The sequence below is a fragment of the Taudactylus pleione genome, unplaced genomic scaffold (assembly GCF_031769625.1).
Source record: "Taudactylus pleione unplaced genomic scaffold, aTauple2 ptg000085l, whole genome shotgun sequence".
NCBI classification, from domain to species: Eukaryota; Metazoa; Chordata; class Amphibia; order Anura; family Myobatrachidae; genus Taudactylus; species Taudactylus pleione.
Window position 1 is genome coordinate 9,857,380 of NW_028284487.1, and position 14,032 is coordinate 9,871,411.

Below are 14,032 nucleotides of genomic sequence, written 5' to 3' on the forward strand. Positions count from 1 at the left end.
CCGGTTTGCTCAGTTGGTTACAGCGTGGAGCTAATAACGCCAAGGTCACGGGTTCGATCCCCACATAGGCCATGTGCTTTTTCTTGTTGTCCTACAAGAAATGCCAAGAAAGGATTTTATCCAGCGACAAAGTGCATGAAGACTGGGATCAACACATGGCATTGGCTAGAGTTAGCAGCCCTTGAAACTTGCTAGAGAACATCATAGACACATACAAAACAGAGAATTTTTAAATCCATGTTAGGAATAAACAAAAATGTCATCCTTTGGCTGATGCAGCATTTCTCTATATGGCATACAGAGAAAACTTTTTCTCAAATATTGCAATATGGCAAATCTAAGAAATGCAAAGGCAACTTGATCAATCAGGACTCTTTTTGGTGATTGAATCTACTGGGGACTAGGTTTTAAGAAGAGAAGAAGACCAGACCTTTATTCTAATTAGTGCACACTGAAGAAGTAACTTCTAAAAACCAGAATATCTAAAAACCATAGCACAAGTGATGGATTACTGCATTCTTATTGCAACTTTTCTTATTTCCAAATGTTTGACAAACATCTCTCCAGTTGAAAACTGATTTGAAACAGTTTCAAAATTAGTTTGGAGTAAAGAAAGCACTGAAGTTGATGGGATTATAGAAAATTTCAATATAGATAAGCTATCATAAAACTTTGAAAATTAAACTTTAAGGAAAATGAACAAAGTTAGGTCCCACCGAGATTTGAACTCGGATCACTGGATTCAAAGTCCAGAGTGCTCACCATTACACCATAGAACCCTTTATTATTGAATCTTCCTCTACTCAATATAGCTGATCTTTGAAATACTGAATGTTCTCCTGTTTTAGGTACATTTGGCATTTTTGTGTTTGCTGATGCTTTTATGTATGGCTGGTTCACTCAGTTGGTTAGAGCGTGGAGCTAATAATGCCAAGGTCACGGGTTTGATCCACATTAAGGCCATGTGCTTTTACTTGTTGTCCTACAAGAAATGCCAAGAAAGGATTTTATCCAGCAACAAAGTGCATGAAGACTGGGATCAACACATGGCATTGGCTAGAGTTAGGAGCCCTTGAAACTTGCTAGAGAACATCATAGACACATACAAAACAGAGAATTTTTAAATCCATGTTAGGAATAAACAAAAATTTCATCCTTTGGCTGATGCAGCATTTCTCTATATGGCATACAGAGAAAACTTTTTCTCAAATATAGCAATATGGCAAATCTAAGAAATGCAAAGGCAACTTAATCAATCAGGACTTTTTTTGGTGATTGAATCTACTGGGGACTAGGTTTTAAGAAGAGAAGAAGACCAGACCTTTACTCTAATTAGTGCACACTGAAGAAGTAAATTCTAAAAACCAGAATATCTAAAAACCATAGCACAAGTGATGGATTACTGCATTCTTTTTGCAAATTTTATTATTTCCAAATGTTTGACAAACATCTCTTCAGTTGAAAACTGATTTGAAACAGTTTCAAAATTAGTTTGGAGTAAAGAAAGCACTGAAGTTGATGGGATTATAGAAAGTTTCAATATAGATAAGCTATCATAAAACTTTGAAAATTAAACTTAAAGGAAAATGAACAAAGTTAGGTCCCACCAAGATTTGAACTCAGATCACTGGATTCAAAGTCCAGAGTGCTCACCATTACACCATAGAACCCTTTATTATAGAATCTTCCTCTACTCAATATAGCTGATCTTTGAAATACTGAATGTTCTCCTGTTTTAGGTACATTTGGCATTTTTGTGTCTGCTGATGCTTTTATGTATGGCCGGTTTGCTCAGTTGGTTAGAGCGTGGAGCTAATAACGCCAAGGTCACGGGTTCGATCCACATATAGGCCTTGTGCTTTTACTTGTTGTCCTACAAGAAATGCCAAGAAAGGATTTTATCCAGCAACAAAGTGCATGAAGACTGGGATCAACACATGGCATTGGCAAGTGTTAGCAGCCCTTGAAACTTGCTAGAGAACATCATAGACACATACAAAACAGAGAATTTTTAAATCCATGTTAGGAATAAACAAAAATGTCATCCTTTGGCTGATGCAGCATTTCTCTATATGGCATACATAGAAAACTTTTTCTCAAATATTGCAATATGGCAAATCTAAGAAATGCAAAGGCAACTTAATCAATCAGGACTTTTTTTGGTGATTGAATCTACTGGGGACTAGGTTTTAAGAAGAGAAGAAGACCAGACCTTTATTCTAATTAGTGCACACTGAAGAAGTAACTTCTAAAAACCAGAATATCTAAAAACCATAGCACATGTGATGGATTACTGCATTCTTATTGCAACTTTTCTTATTTCCAAATGTTTGACAAACATCTCTTCAGTTGAAAACTGATTTGAAACAGTTTCAAAATTAGTTTGGAGTAAAGAAAGCACTGAAGTTGATGGGATTATAGAAAGTTTCAATATAGATAAGCTATCATAAAACTTTGAAAATTAAACTTTAAGGAAAATGAACAAAGTTAGGTCCCACCGAGATTTGAACTCGGATCACTGGATTCAAAGTCCAGAGTGCTCACCATTACACCATAGAACCCTTTATTATAGAATCTTCCTCTACTCAATATAGCTGATCTTTGAAATACTGAATGTTCTCCTGTTTTAGGTACATTTGGCATTTTTGTGTTTGCTGATGCTTTTATGTATGGCTGGTTCACTCAGTTGGTTAGCGCGTGGAGATAATAATGCCAAGGTCATGGGTTTGATCCACATTAAGGCCATGTGCTTTTACTTGTTGTCCTACAAGAAATGCCAAGAAAGGATTTTATCCAGCAACAAAGTGCATGAAGACTGGGATCAACACATGGCATTGGCTAGAGTTAGCAGCCCTTGAAACTTGCTAGAGAACATCATAGACACATACAAAACAGAGAATTTTTAAATCCATGTTAGGAATAAACAAAAATGTCATCCTTTGGCTGATGCAGCATTTCTCTATATGGCATACAGAGAATACTTTTTCTCAAATATAGCAATATGGCAAATCTAAGAAATGCAAAGGCAACTTAATCAATCAGGACTTTTTTTGGTGATTGAATCTACTGGGGACTAGGTTTTAAGAAGAGAAGAAGACCAGACCTTTACTCTAATTAGTGCACACTGAAGAAGTAAATTCTAAAAACCAGAATATCTAAAAACCATAGCACAAGTGATGGATTACTGCATTCTTTTTGCAAATTTTCTTATTTCCAAATGTTTGACAAACATCTCTTCAGTTGAAAACTGATTTGAAACAGTTTCAAAATTAGTTTGGAGTAAAGAAAGCACTGAAGTTGATGGGATTATAGAAAGTTTCAATATAGATAAGCTATCATAAAACTTTGAAAATTAAACTTAAAGGAAAATGAACAAAGTTAGGTCACACCGAGATTTGAACTCAGATCACTGGATTCAAAGTCCAGAGTGCTCACCATTACACCATAGAACCCTTTATTATAGAATCTCCCTCTACTCAATATAGCTGATCTTTGAAATACTGAATGTTCTCCTGTTTTAGGTACATTTGGCATTTTTGTGTTTGCTGATGCTTTTATGTATGGCAGGTTTGCTCAGTTGGTTAGAGTGTGGAGCTAATAACACCAAGGTCACGGGTTCGATCCACATATAGGCCATTTGCTTTTTCTTGTTGTCCTACAAGAAATGCCAAGAAAGGATTTTATCCAGCAACAAAGTGCATGAAGACTGGGATCAACACATGGCATTGGCTAGAGTTAGCAGCCCTTGAAACTTGCTAGAGAACATCATAGACACATACAAAACAGAGAATTTTTAAATCCATGTTAGGAATAAACAAAAATTTCATCCTTTGGCTGATGCAGCATTTCTCTATATGGCATACAGAGAAAACTTTTTCTCAAATATTGCAATATGGCAAATCTAAGAAATGCAAAGGCAACTTAATCAATCAGGACTTTTTTTGGTGATTGAATCTACTGGGGACTAGGTTTTAAGAAGAAAAGAAGACTAGACCTTTACTCTAATTAGTGCACACTGAAGAAGTAACTTCTAAAAACCAGAATATCTAAAAACCATAGCACAAGTGATGGATTACTGCATTCTTTTTGCAAATTTTATTATTTCCAAATGTTTGACAAACATCTCTCCAGTTGAAAACTGATTTGAAACAGTTTCAAAATTAGTTTGGAGTAAAGAAAGCAATGAAGTTGATGGGATTATAGAAAGTTTCAATATAGATAAGCTATCATAAAACTTTGAAAATTAAACTTAAAGGATAATGAACAAAGTTAGGTCCCACCGAGATTTGAACTCGGATCACTGGATTCAAAGTCCAGAGTGCTCACCATTACACCATAGAACCCTTTATTATAGAATCTTCCTCTACTCAATATAGCTGATCTTTGAAATACTGAATGTTCTCCTGTTTTAGGTACATTTGGCATTTTTGTGTTTGCTGATTCTTTTATGTATGGCCGGTTTGCTCAGTTGGTTAGAGCGTGGAGCTAATAACGCTAAGGTCACGGGTTCGATCCACATATAGGCCATTTGCTTTTTCTTGTTGTCCTACAAGAAATGCCAAGAAAGGATTTTATCCAGCAACAAAGTGCATGAAGACTGGGATCAACACATGGCATTGGCTAGAGTTAGCAGCCCTTGAAACTTGCTAGAGAACATCATAGACACATACAAAACAGAGAATTTTTAAATCCATGTTAGGAATAAACAAAAATGTCATCCTTTGGCTGATGCAGCATTTCTCTATATGGCATACAGAGAAAACTTTTTCTCAAATATAGCAATATGGCAAATCTAAGAAATGCAAAGGCAACTTAATCAATCAGGACTTTTTTTGGTGATTGAATCTACTGGGGACTAGGTTTTAAGAAGAGAAGAAGACCAGACCTTTACTCTAATTAGTGCACACTGAAGAAGTAACTTCTAAAAACCAGAATATCTAAAAACCATAGCACATGTGATGGATTACTGCATTCTTATTGCAACTTTTCTTATTTCCAAATGTTTGACAAACATCTCTTCAGTTGAAAACTGATTTGAAACAGTTTCAAAATTAGTTTGTAGTAAAGAAAGCACTGAAGTTGATGGGATTATAGAAAGTTTCAATATAGATAAGCTATCATAAAACTTTGAAAATTAAACTTTAAGGAAAATGAACAAAGTTAGGTCCCAGCGAGATTTGAACTCGGATCACTGGATTCAAAGTCCAGAGTGCTCACCATTACACCATAGAACCCTTTATTATAGAATCTTCCTCTACTCAATATAGCTGATCTTTGAAATACTGAATGTTCTCCTGTTTTAGGTACATTTGGCATTTTTGTGTTTGCTGATGCTTTTATGTATGGCTGGTTCACTCAGTTGGTTAGCGCGTGGAGATAATAATGCCAAGGTCATGGGTTTGATCCACATTAAGGCCATTTGCTTTTACTTGTTGTCCTACAAGAAATGCCAAGAAAGGATTTTATCCAGCAACAAAGTGCATGAAGACTGGGATCAACACATGGCATTGGCTAGAGTTAGCAGCCCTTGAAACTTGCTAGAGAACATCATAGACACATACAAAACAGAGAATTTTTAAATCCATGTTAGGAATAAACAAAAATGTCATCCTTTGGCTGATGCAGCATTTCTCTATATGGCATACAGAGAAAACTTTTTCTCAAATATAGCAATATGGCAAATCTAAGAAATGCAAAGGCAACTTAATCAATCAGGACTTTTTTTGGTGATTGAATCTACTGGGGACTAGGTTTTAAGAAGAGAAGAAGACCAGACCTTTACTCTAATTAGTGCACACTGAAGAAGTAAATTCTAAAAAACAGAATATCTAAAAACCATAGCACAAGTGATGGATTACTGCATTCTTTTTGCAAATTTTATTATTTCCAAATGTTTGACAAACATCTCTTCAGTTGAAAACTGATTTGAAACAGTTTCAAAATTAGTTTGGAGTAAAGAAAGCACTGAAGTTGATGGGATTATAGAAAGTTTCAATATAGATAAGCTATCATAAAACTTTGAAAATTAAACTTAAAGGAAAATGAACAAAGTTAGGTCCCACCAAGATTTGAACTCAGATCACTGGATTCAAAGTCCAGAGTGCTCACCATTACACCATAGAACCCTTTATTATAGAATCTTCCTCTACTCAATATAGCTGATCTTTGAAATACTGAATGTTCTCCTGTTTTAGGTACATTTGGCATTTTTGTGTTTGCTGATGCTTTTATGTATGGCAGGTTTGCTCTGTTGGTTAGAGCGTGGAGCTAATAACGCCACGGTCACGGGTTCGATCCACATATAGGCCATTTGCTTTTTCTTGTTGTCCTACAAGAAATGCCAAGAAAGGATTTTATCCAGCAACAAAGTGCATGAAGACTGGGATCAACACATGGCATTGGCTAGAGTTAGCAGCCCTTGAAACTTGCTAGAGAACATCATAGACACATACAAAACAGAGAATTTTTAAATCCATGTTAGGAATAAACAAAAATTTCATCCTTTGGCTGATGCAGCATTTCTCTATATGGCATACAGAGAAAACTTTTTCTCAAATATTGCAATATGGCAAATCTAAGAAATGCAAAGGCAACTTAATCAATCAGGACTTTTTTTGGTGATTGAATCTACTGGGGACTAGGTTTTAAGAAGAAAAGAAGACCAGACCTTTACTCTAATTAGTGCACACTGAAGAAGTAACTTCTAAAAACCAGAATATCTAAAAACCATAGCACAAGTGATGGATTACTGCATTCTTTTTGCAAATTTTATTATTTCCAAATGTTTGACAAACATCTCTCCAGTTGAAAACTGATTTGAAACAGTTTCAAAATTAGTTTGGAGTAAAGAAAGCAATGAAGTTGATGGGATTATAGAAAGTTTCAATATAGATAAGCTATCATAAAACTTTGAAAATTAAACTTTAAGGAAAATGAACAAAGTTAAGTCCCACCGAGATTTGAACTTGGATCACTGGATTCAAAGTCCAGAGTGCTCACCATTACACCATAGAACCCTTTATTATAGAATCTTCCTCTACTCAATATAGCTGATCTTTGAAATACTGAATGTTCTCCTGTTTTAGGTACATTTGGCATTTTTGTGTTTGCTGATGCTTTTATGTATGGCCGGTTTGCTCAGTTGGTTAGAGCGTGGAGCTAATAACGCCAAGGTCACGGGTTCGATCCACATATAGGCCTTGTGCTTTTACTTGTTGTCCTACAAGAAATGCCAAGAAAGGATTTTATCCAGCAACAAAGTGCATGAAGACTGGGATCAACACATGGCATTGGCTAGAGTTAGCAGCCCTTGAAACTTGCTAGAGAACATCATAGACACATACAAAACAGAGAATTTTTAAATCCATGTTAGGAATAAACAAAAATTTCATCCTTTGGCTGATGCAGCATTTCTCTATATGGCATACAGAGAAAACTTTTTCTCAAATATTGCAATATGGCAAATCTAAGAAATGCAAAGGCAACTTAATCAATCAGGACTTTTTTTGGTGATTGAATCTACTGGGGACTAGGTTTTAAGAAGAGAAGAAGACCAGACCTTTACTCTAATTAGTGCACACTGAAGAAGTAAATTCTAAAAACCAGAATAACTAAAAACCATAGCACAAGTGATGGATTACTGCATTCTTTTTGCAAATTTTATTATTTCCAAATGTTTGACAAACATCTCTTCAGTTGAAAACTGATTTGAAACAGTTTCAAAATTAGTTTGGAGTAAAGAAAGCACTGAAGTTGATGGGATTATAGAAAGTTTCAATATAGATAAGCTATCATAAAACTTTGAAAATTAAACTTAAAGGAAAATGAACAAAGTTAGGTCCCACCGAGATTTGAACTCGGATCACTGGATTCAAAGTCCAGAGTGCTCACCATTACACCATAGAACCCTTTATTATAGAATCTTCCTCTACTCAATATAGCTGATCTTTGAAATACTGAATGTTCTCCTGTTTTAGGTACATTTGGTATTTCTGTGTTTGCTGATTCTTTTATGTATGGCCGGTTTGCTCAGTTGGTTAGAGCGTGGGGCTAATAACGCCAAGGTCACGGGTTCGATCCACATATAGGCCATTTGCTTTTTCTTTTTGTCCTACAAGAAATGCCAAGAAAGGATTTTATCCAGCAACAAAGTGCATGAAGACTGGGATCAACACATGGCATTGGCTAGAGTTAGCAGCCCTTGAAACTTGCTAGAGAACATCATAGACACATACAAAACAGAGAATTTTTAAATCCATGTTAGGAATAAACAAAAATGTCATCCTTTGGCTGATGCAGCATTTCTCTATATGGCATACAGAGAAAACTTTTTCTCAAATATAGCAATATGGCAAATCTAAGAAATGCAAAGGCAACTTAATCAATCAGGACTTTTTATGGTGATTGAATCTACTGGGGACTAGGTTTTAAGAAGAGAAGAAGACCAGACCTTTACTCTAATTAGTGCACACTGAAGAAGTAAATTCTAAAAACCAGAATATCTAAAAACCATAGCACAAGTGATGGATTACTGCATTCTTTTTGCAAATTTTATTATTTCAAAATGTTTGACAAACATCTCTTCAGTTGAAAACTGATTTGAAACAGTTCAAAATTAGTTTGGAGTAAAGAAAGCACTGAAGTTGATGGGATTATAGAAAGTTTCAATATAGATAAGCTATCATAAAACTTTGAAAATTAAACTTAAAGGAAAATGAACAAAGTTAGGTTCCACCGAGATTTGAACTCGGATCACTGGATTCAAAGTCCAGAGTGCTCACCATTACACCATAGAACCCTTTATTATAGAATCTTCCTCTACTCAATATAGCTGATCTTTGAAATACTGAATGTTCTCCTGTTTTAGGTACATTTGGCATTTTTGTGTTTGCTGATGCTTTTATGTATGGCCGGTTTGCTCAGTTGGTTAGAGCGTGGAGCTAATAACGCCAAGGTCACGGGTTCGATCCACATATAGGCCTTGTGCTTTTACTTGTTGTCCTACAAGAAATGCCAAGAAAGGATTTTATCCAGCAACAAAGTGCATGAAGACTGGGATCAACACATGGCATTGGCAAGTGTTAGCAGCCCTTGAAACTTGCTAGAGAACATCATAGACACATACAAAACAGAGAATTTTTAAATCCATGTTAGGAATAAACAAAAATGTCAACCTTTGGCTGATGCAGCATTTCTCTATATGGCATACAGAGAAAACTTTTTCTCAAATATTGCAATATGGCAAATCTAAGAAATGCAAAGGCAACTTAATCAATCAGGACTTTTTTTGGTGATTGAATCTACTGGGGACTAGGTTTTAAGAAGAGAAGAAGACCAGACCTTTATTCTAATTAGTGCACACTGAAGAAGTAACTTCTAAAAACCAGAATATCTAAAAACCATAGCACATGTGATGGATTACTGCATTCTTATTGCAACTTTTCTTATTTCCAAATGTTTGACAAACATCTCTTCAGTTGAAAACTGATTTGAAACAGTTTCAAAATTAGTTTGGAGTAAAGAAAGCACTGAAGTTGATGGGATTATAGAAAGTTTCAATATAGATAAGCTATCATAAAACTTTGAAAATTAAACTTTAAGGAAAATGAACAAAGTTAGGTACCACCGAGATTTGAACTCGGATCACTGGATTCAAAGTCCAGAGTGCTCACCATTACACCATAGAACCCTTTATTATAGAATCTTCCTCTACTCAATATAGCTGATCTTTGAAATACTGAATGTTCTCCTGTTTTAGGTACATTTGGCATTTTTGTGTTTGCTGATGCTTTTATGTATGGCTGGTTCACTCAGTTGGTTAGCGCGTGGAGATAATAATGCCAAGGTCATGGGTTTGATCCACATTAAGGCCATGTGCTTTTACTTGTTGTCCTACAAGAAATGCCAAGAAAGGATTTTATCCAGCAACAAAGTGCATGAAGACTGGGATCAACACATGGCATTGGCTAGAGTTAGCAGCCCTTGAAACTTGCTAGAGAACATCATAGACACATACAAAACAGAGAATTTTTAAATCCATGTTAGGAATAAACAAAAATGTCATCCTTTGGCTGATGCAGCATTTCTCTATATGGCATACAGAGAAAACTTTTTCTCAAATATAGCAATATGGCAAATCTAAGAAATGCAAAGGCAACTTAATCAATCAGGACTTTTTTTGGTGATTGAATCTACTGGGGACTAGGTTTTAAGAAGAGAAGAAGACCAGACCTTTACTCTAATTAGTGCACACTGAAGAAGTAAATTCTAAAAACCAGAATATCTAAAAACCATAGCACAAGTGATGGATTACTGCATTCTTTTTGCAAATTTTATTATTTCCAAATGTTTGACAAACATCTCTTCAGTTGAAAACTGATTTGAAACAGTTTCAAAATTAGTTTGGAGTAAAGAAAGCACTGAAGTTGATGGGATTATAGAAAGTTTCAATATAGATAAGCTATCATAAAACTTTGAAAATTAAACTTAAAGGAAAATGAACAAAGTTAGGTCACACCGAGATTTGAACTCAGATCACTGGATTCAAAGTCCAGAGTGCTCACCATTACACCATAGAACCCTTTATTATAGAATCTCCCTCTACTCAATATAGCTGATCTTTGAAATACTGAATGTTCTCCTGTTTTAGGTACATTTGGCATTTTTGTGTTTGCTGATGCTTTTATGTATGGCAGGTTTGCTCAGTTGGTTAGAGCGTGGAGCTAATAACGCCAAGGTCACGGGTTCGATCCACATATAGGCCATTTGCTTTTTCTTGTTGTCCTACAAGAAATGCCAAGAAAGGATTTTATCCAGCAACAAAGTGCATGAAGACTGGGATCAACACATGGCATTGGCTAGAGTTAGCAGCCCTTGAAACTTGCTAGAGAACATCATAGACACATACAAAACAGAGAATTTTTAAATCCATGTTAGGAATAAACAAAAATGTCATCCTTTGGCTGATGCAGCATTTCTCTATATGGCATACAGAGAAAACTTTTTCTCAAATATTGCAATATGGCAAATCTAAGAAATGCAAAGGCAACTTAATCAATCAGGACTTTTTTTGGTGATTGAATCTACTGGGGACTAGGTTTTAAGAAGAGAAGAAGACCAGACCTTTACTCTAATTAGTGCACACTGAAGAAGTAAATTCTAAAAACCAGAATAACTAAAAACCATAGCACAAGTGATGGATTACTGCATTCTTTTTGCAAATTTTATTATTTCCAAATGTTTGACAAACATCTCTTCAGTTGAAAACTGATTTGAAACAGTTTCAAAATTAGTTTGGAGTAAAGAAAGCACTGAAGTTGATGGGATTATAGAAAGTTTCAATATAGATAAGCTATCATAAAACTTTGAAAATTAAACTTAAAGGAAAATGAACAAAGTTAGGTCACACCGAGATTTGAACTCAGATCACTGGATTCAAAGTCCAGAGTGCTCACCATTACACCATAGAACCCTTTATTATAGAATCTCCCTCTACTCAATATAGCTGATCTTTGAAATACTGAATGTTCTCCTGTTTTAGGTACATTTGGCATTTTTGTGTTTGCTGATGCTTTTATGTATGGCAGGTTTGCTCAGTTGGTTAGAGCGTGGAGCTAATAACGCCAAGGTCATGGGTTCGATCCACATATAGGCCATTTGCTTTTTCTTGTTGTCCTACAAGAAATGCCAAGAAAGGATTTTATCCAGCAACAAAGTGCATGAAGACTGGGATCAACACATGGCATTGGCTAGAGTTAGCAGCCCTTGAAACTTGCTAGAGAACATCATAGACACATACAAAACAGAGAATTTTTAAATCCATGTTAGGAATAAACAAAAATTTCATCCTTTGGCTGATGCAGCATTTCTCTATATGGCATACAGAGAAAACTTTTTCTCAAATATTGCAATATGGCAAATCTAAGAAATGCAAAGGCAACTTAATCAATCAGGACTTTTTTTGGTGATTGAATCTACTGGGGACTAGGTTTTAAGAAGAAAAGAAGACCAGACCTTTACTCTAATTAGTGCACACTGAAGAAGTAACTTCTAAAAACCAGAATATCTAAAAACCATAGCACAAGTGATGGATTACTGCATTCTTTTTGCAAATTTTATTATTTCCAAATGTTTGACAAACATCTCTCCAGTTGAAAACTGATTTGAAACAGTTTCAAAATTAGTTTGGAGTAAAGAAAGCAATGAAGTTGATGGGATTATAGAAAGTTTCAATATAGATAAGCTATCATAAAACTTTGAAAATTAAACTTAAAGGAAAATGAACAAAGTTAGGTCCCACCGAGATTTGAACTCGGATCACTGGATTCAAAGTCCAGAGTGCTCACCATTACACCATAGAACCCTTTATTATAGAATCTTCCTCTACTCAATATAGCTGATCTTTGAAATACTGAATGTTCTCCTGTTTTAGGTACATTTGGCATTTTTGTGTTTGCTGATTCTTTTATGTATGGCCGGTTTGCTCAGTTGGTTAGAGCGTGGAACTAATAACGCCAAGGTCACGGGTTCGATCCACATATAGGCCATTTGCTTTTTCTTGTTGTCCTACAAGAAATGCCAAGAAAGGATTTTATCCAGCAACAAAGTGGACTGGGATCAACACATGGCATTGGCTAGAGTTAGCAGCCCTTGAAACTTGCTAGAGAACATCATAGACACATACAAAACAGAGAATTTTTAAATCCATGTTAGGAATAAACAAAAATGTCATCCTTTGGCTGATGCAGCATTTCTCTATATGGCATACAGAGAAAACTTTTTCTCAAATATAGCAATATGGCAAATCTAAGAAATGCAAAGGCAACTTAATCAATCAGGACTTTTTATGGTGATTGAATCTACTGGGGACTAGGTTTTAAGAAGAGAAGAAGACCAGACCTTTACTCTAATTAGTGCACACTGAAGAAGTAAATTCTAAAAACCAGAATATCTAAAAACCATAGCACAAGTGATGGATTACTGCATTCTTTTTGCAAATTTTATTATTTCCAAATGTTTGACAAACATCTCTTCAGTTGAAAACTGATTTGAAACAGTTCAAAATTAGTTTGGAGTAAAGAAAGCACTGAAGTTGATGGGATTATAGAAAGTTTCAATATAGATAAGCTATCATAAAACTTTGAAAATTAAACTTAAAGGAAAAAGAACAAAGTTAGGTCCCACCGAGATTTGAACTCGGATCACTGGATTCAAAGTCCAGAGTGCTCACCATTACACCATAGAACCCTTTATTATAGAATCTTCCTCTACTCAATATAGCTGATCTTTGAAATACTGAATGTTCTCCTGTTTTAGGTACATTTGGCATTTTTGTGTTTGCTGATGCTTTTATGTATGGCTGGTTTGCTCAGTTGGTTAGAGCGTGGAGCTAATAACGCCAAGGTCACGGGTTCGATCCACATATAGGCCATTTGCTTTTTCTTGTTGTCCTACAAGAAATGCCAAGAAAGGATTTTATCCAGCAACAAAGTGCATGAAGACTGGGATCAACACATGGCATTGGCTAGAGTTAGCAGCCCTTGAAACTTGCTAGAGAACATCATAGACACATACAAAACAGAGAATTTTTAAATCCATGTTAGGAATAAACAAAAATGTCATCCTTTGGCTGATGCAGCATTTCTCTATATGGCATACAGAGAAAACTTTTTCTCAAATATTGCAATATGGCAAATCTAAGAAATGCAAAGGCAACTTAATCAATCAGGACTTTTTTTGGTGATTGAATCTACTGGGGACTAGGTTTTAAGAAGAGAAGAAGACCAGACCTTTACTCTAATTAGTGCACACTGAAGAAGTAACTTCTAAAAACCAGAATATCTAAAAACCATAGCACATGTGATGGATTACTGCATTCTTATTGCAACTTTTCTTATTTCCAAATGTTTGACAAACATCTCTTCAGTTGAAAACTGATTTGAAACAGTTTCAAAATTAGTTTGGAGTAAAGAAAGCACTGAAGTTGATGGGATTATAGAAAGTTTCAATATAGATAAGCTATCATAAAACTTTG

At 35.3% G+C, this 14,032-nt stretch overlaps 15 non-coding genes across 15 annotated transcripts; all 15 read right to left on the reverse strand.

Annotated features, from left to right (window-relative positions):
- Nucleotides 1-707: 707 nt before the first annotated feature.
- TRNAQ-UUG (transfer RNA glutamine (anticodon UUG)) lies at nucleotides 708-779 on the reverse strand. Its single transcript has one exon. It is a non-coding gene; the product is annotated as a tRNA-Gln (tRNA).
- Nucleotides 780-1,598: 819 nt separating this feature from the next.
- On the reverse strand, nucleotides 1,599-1,670 carry TRNAQ-UUG (transfer RNA glutamine (anticodon UUG)). The gene has a single exon. It is a non-coding gene; the product is annotated as a tRNA-Gln (tRNA).
- An 819-nt stretch (nucleotides 1,671-2,489) lies between these two features.
- On the reverse strand, nucleotides 2,490-2,561 carry TRNAQ-UUG (transfer RNA glutamine (anticodon UUG)). Its single transcript has one exon. It is a non-coding gene; the product is annotated as a tRNA-Gln (tRNA).
- Nucleotides 2,562-3,380: 819 nt separating this feature from the next.
- Nucleotides 3,381-3,452, reverse strand: TRNAQ-UUG (transfer RNA glutamine (anticodon UUG)). The gene has a single exon. It is a non-coding gene; the product is annotated as a tRNA-Gln (tRNA).
- Nucleotides 3,453-4,271: 819 nt separating this feature from the next.
- Nucleotides 4,272-4,343, reverse strand: TRNAQ-UUG (transfer RNA glutamine (anticodon UUG)). The gene has a single exon. It is a non-coding gene; the product is annotated as a tRNA-Gln (tRNA).
- Nucleotides 4,344-5,162: 819 nt separating this feature from the next.
- TRNAQ-UUG (transfer RNA glutamine (anticodon UUG)) lies at nucleotides 5,163-5,234 on the reverse strand. Its single transcript has one exon. It is a non-coding gene; the product is annotated as a tRNA-Gln (tRNA).
- Nucleotides 5,235-6,053: 819 nt separating this feature from the next.
- On the reverse strand, nucleotides 6,054-6,125 carry TRNAQ-UUG (transfer RNA glutamine (anticodon UUG)). The gene has a single exon. It is a non-coding gene; the product is annotated as a tRNA-Gln (tRNA).
- Nucleotides 6,126-6,944: 819 nt separating this feature from the next.
- TRNAQ-UUG (transfer RNA glutamine (anticodon UUG)) lies at nucleotides 6,945-7,016 on the reverse strand. Its single transcript has one exon. It is a non-coding gene; the product is annotated as a tRNA-Gln (tRNA).
- An 819-nt stretch (nucleotides 7,017-7,835) lies between these two features.
- TRNAQ-UUG (transfer RNA glutamine (anticodon UUG)) lies at nucleotides 7,836-7,907 on the reverse strand. The gene has a single exon. It is a non-coding gene; the product is annotated as a tRNA-Gln (tRNA).
- Nucleotides 7,908-8,725: 818 nt separating this feature from the next.
- Nucleotides 8,726-8,797, reverse strand: TRNAQ-UUG (transfer RNA glutamine (anticodon UUG)). Its single transcript has one exon. It is a non-coding gene; the product is annotated as a tRNA-Gln (tRNA).
- Nucleotides 8,798-9,616: 819 nt separating this feature from the next.
- On the reverse strand, nucleotides 9,617-9,688 carry TRNAQ-UUG (transfer RNA glutamine (anticodon UUG)). Its single transcript has one exon. It is a non-coding gene; the product is annotated as a tRNA-Gln (tRNA).
- An 819-nt stretch (nucleotides 9,689-10,507) lies between these two features.
- TRNAQ-UUG (transfer RNA glutamine (anticodon UUG)) lies at nucleotides 10,508-10,579 on the reverse strand. The gene has a single exon. It is a non-coding gene; the product is annotated as a tRNA-Gln (tRNA).
- An 819-nt stretch (nucleotides 10,580-11,398) lies between these two features.
- Nucleotides 11,399-11,470, reverse strand: TRNAQ-UUG (transfer RNA glutamine (anticodon UUG)). Its single transcript has one exon. It is a non-coding gene; the product is annotated as a tRNA-Gln (tRNA).
- Nucleotides 11,471-12,289: 819 nt separating this feature from the next.
- Nucleotides 12,290-12,361, reverse strand: TRNAQ-UUG (transfer RNA glutamine (anticodon UUG)). The gene has a single exon. It is a non-coding gene; the product is annotated as a tRNA-Gln (tRNA).
- An 812-nt stretch (nucleotides 12,362-13,173) lies between these two features.
- Nucleotides 13,174-13,245, reverse strand: TRNAQ-UUG (transfer RNA glutamine (anticodon UUG)). Its single transcript has one exon. It is a non-coding gene; the product is annotated as a tRNA-Gln (tRNA).
- Between the last annotated feature and the right edge of the window lie 787 nt (nucleotides 13,246-14,032).